The sequence below is a fragment of the Athene cunicularia genome (genome assembly GCF_003259725.1).
Source record: "Athene cunicularia isolate RWA chromosome Z unlocalized genomic scaffold, athCun1 chrZ_part2, whole genome shotgun sequence".
Lineage (NCBI taxonomy): Eukaryota > Metazoa > Chordata > Aves > Strigiformes > Strigidae > Athene > Athene cunicularia.
This window is the reverse complement of record NW_020799143.1, coordinates 23,063,821-23,067,379: the sequence shown is the minus strand read 5'-3', so window position 1 is coordinate 23,067,379 and position 3,559 is coordinate 23,063,821. Positions and strand designations below refer to the sequence as shown.

Here is a 3,559-nt window from a genome sequence, read left to right as displayed (position 1 = left end):
GGGGGGGGGGGGTTAGAGAAAAACTATTCTAAGGGGGGGGTTTAAAAATTTAAATACATTTACTAAATTTTCAAGACCTACTCTAGCCAAGATCTCTTATTAGCATACAACAGTTTCCAAGCTTTGATGAGGTCTCTAATTCCACAATCAAGTTAATGTCAAGCATGCATAGCTTTCAGCAGGAAGCAGCAAAACTCCAGCTCCAGCACTCCGTCCTCACCACACAACATAGCTGTCATGCAGCATACCATGTTGAAGACAAAATTAAAAAAAAAAAAAAAACAAAAAAACCACAAAACACCAAGCAAACCAAATTCACATAATTTGGTATTTTTCAAAAAAAGAATCTCACACATATATGGATGGATTGAACAGAAAGACATAGTGTAAATCAAGCTGCAATTACAAACTGAGAGTCAGTCATGACTCAGCATAAGGAAGAAGCAGACACAGTGGAGACCACTTCCCAGTAAAGGAAAAAGGGTAGAATATAAATGAAGAGCACATTGTGTTCTGAACTTTAGTAGGCAATTTCAAATAAAGATGCTCAATGCTCACTGCCTCCATAGCTTTCTACAGCTACGAAGAAAAATCCTGGTTAGGCAACAGGTTCACCATGCACTTACTAAACTTATCCAGACCAAAGCATCACCTCTTACCAATTACAATTCCCCTAGCGGGATACTGTGACAGAGTTTGAGAATGCTTACTAATTACAATGTAATAAACAATCCTAATAAGTCTCATTACAGACATACCACCTTGGAACTGCTGATACTAATCCTTTTCAGAGATGACCCCAAGCTGGGGAGCCAAACATGTTTACCTCATATTAAAGAGATGATTCAGTGCCAGTTTTGCCTATAAATAATTTTAAAAAAAAAAAAAAAGGTACGAAAGGGACATTAATATGAGCATCTTGGGTATTAACTTCTCTCTGTCTCCCTCAGGTTAAATATCCTCTTGACTACAAAGGTGGTTACTCATTTGTACAGAATGCAACAGCACTTGCTGCTTATTTAGCACCACAAAGTTCTATTTTACAGTGAAAAGCAATTTAAGTGATTTTTTCCTGATTCATTTCCTGTAAAAGAAGGTCTTGCTGCAATAACAACAAGCCTATTTACAATAATGTTGTTCCCGTTATAGAACCTGAAAGTCTCTATGGATATCTCCTGATCCACTAGCAGTACTAACTTCAAAATGAAACAGCAGAGCTTTAGAAGCCAACATTACACAGTTAGAAGTGTCTGTAATACAGGATTAAAGCAATGTCTTTTGTCCAGAGCACAGCCTGTTCCCCCATTGCAAGACAGACACAGACCACCTTCCACCTCTCCTAGAAACAATCAGATTTTTTTCATTAACAGAAAAGCATCCTCTTAAGGACATAACAATTTAACTTAATTACTAGTTTAAAACGAACTAATTATTAGTTGATTTATACATGTGTTCCATGGAGTTCGTTGTCTTTCCACCAGAAAGACAGACAGACAAGCACCTAACATTCAGACCAAGTGTTACATTAAATTACACTAAGCAGAATCAGATCTTGACTTAACTAGGCAGTAAGCTAAAGGGTTACTTCTTCCTAGGCTACATAGGCAAGCACAAACAGAACACACTGTCACCTGAAGTTATGAGGATAACCCTTACTAAAAAAAAAAAATCATAAGTAACATGTGCCTTCAAATTTCATTAACATGAAGTAAAAGTTAATGTCCCCCTTAGGTTTTGTTAAAGTGTCAAGGCAAGACTCTCCCCCTTCTCTAATTCTTCATCCAGTCTATCCCCAAGTGGAGCACGGTATTTATTTCCTCAGCACAGCACAGCGGCAGGATCCGCAAGAGACACTCCAAATAGACTGCACATGTGCAGTGCACTGAAAGCAGCATGCATTTCCCCTTAAAGAAGCTGTAACGTTTATTTAAGCTTAAGAAAAGTGTAGTTCACTCCCCATACAGCTTACTGATGTCATGAGGACTTTATAGCCTTTGGAATTTCTAGTTCGAGTGCAGTAACAGCGACAGAGTACATACACAGTTATTACCATATGCGTCACTTCTTCTGCCCAAAGGGTCACTTTACCATAAATGTAAGGTTACAGTATGTCAATGCCCCTAGGCAATTGCTCATGCACACACCCTCCCTCCTTCTGACAGGGTTGTAGTCACCTTCTGGCACTTTGCATCGAGTACTCACGGGCAATCAGAGTATTAGTTCCTTCACATCAAGCCCAAGTCAAGTGTCCAGTGAAGGTGAACTGGCTGTCATGACTGACACTCTGAAAAAGGAAATCCCACATGACCACACGACCCAATCTAAAGCACTGAATCTCCACACACCACTTCCTCCTGTCAGCACCCAGAGACACAAAAACAGAGAAGCCGAACCTGTTACACAAGGCATAGCGTGCTTCTCTTAACCGTGGAAGCAAAAGTATCAGCCACACAATTATTCCAGGCTGCCTATTTGCTGAACAGCTGATCTCTGCCCGTTGCTGGTATCCATATGCATTTTTCTATAGCCCACGGTCAGTATATACTAGAAAGTTTTTATTAACTTGTGGAGGCTCTTGCAAAGTTTTTTTTGAAGTATCACGTGGCTTTTTAATTACTTCTTAAGACATTGCAAAAAACACAAAAGGGTGAGATTTCAAAGTAGGAAAGATACAATTTAGGCCAATTTCTGCAACAATTAAAATGTAAATTCAGTAGTTTCCAGAACTCATCTACATATTCTAAAGAGACCAACTGCTACTGTAAGGTATGATCTACACAGATGCAAACCACAAAATGTGTATTGTTTACCTTCCCAGCACAAAACCACATGCTCTACTGCCCCTACAGCACAGAATAAAGCTACAACAAACATGAAAGACCAAGCACAAAACTTGTGTTTGACTTCAGTCAAGGACAAGAGGAGCACATGCTCCAGAGAAAACTGAGAAGGCAAGCCTGTATCCTGGGTTGCCATCAAAAGATTTAACCTCAGCTTCTTCTTGCACTCCATCTGCCCTTGTAAGAGCCGAGGACTTCTACAAACACAAAGCAATACGCAGAAGGAAAGTTATGTGCATTAAAAAAAAAAAAAAAGAAAAAAAAAAAGAAAAAACATTAACAACAGTGAAAGAGTCAGCTCCTTCAGTGGTGTCAAGTGAGTTCCCTTCTCTGCTTCACAGGAGGGACACACACACACAAACACTGACAGCAGTTCAAGTCAACTGCACAAACCCTACTGGCCAAGGGGGGGGGCTTTTTTTTGTAGACAAACTACATGAAGTGGACCATAAAATACATCACACCATTGCAACACTTCAACTATCCAGAGAAAGCCCCTTCCAACTACATAATCTCTAGTCCTTGTCCCACACTCTCTTTTTACTACTTTTTCAGTTGTGCTAGTGCAGTTACCGTTGATGACACAAACTGAACCACTTAGCATGAAACCCCAAAAGCAAGGCACCATGGACACAGAGCTGTATAGTCTCTCCCAAAACTACTTGCCTACTTTCACTTAGTGGCACAAACATCATCCTCTTCACTCAGTCACATCACTA

At 39.9% G+C, this 3,559-nt stretch overlaps 1 protein-coding gene across 1 annotated transcript in view; it reads right to left on the bottom strand.

Moving 5' to 3' along the window:
* Nucleotides 1-2,222, bottom strand: part of TTC39B (tetratricopeptide repeat domain 39B) — a 70,340-nt gene extending 68,118 nt beyond the window's left edge. The window contains exon 1 of the mRNA XM_026866242.1: nucleotides 2,203-2,222. The gene's annotated coding sequence lies outside the window, so the exon portion shown is untranslated. The remainder of the gene's footprint in view (nucleotides 1-2,202) is intronic.
* Nucleotides 2,223-3,559: the final 1,337 nt, after the last annotated feature.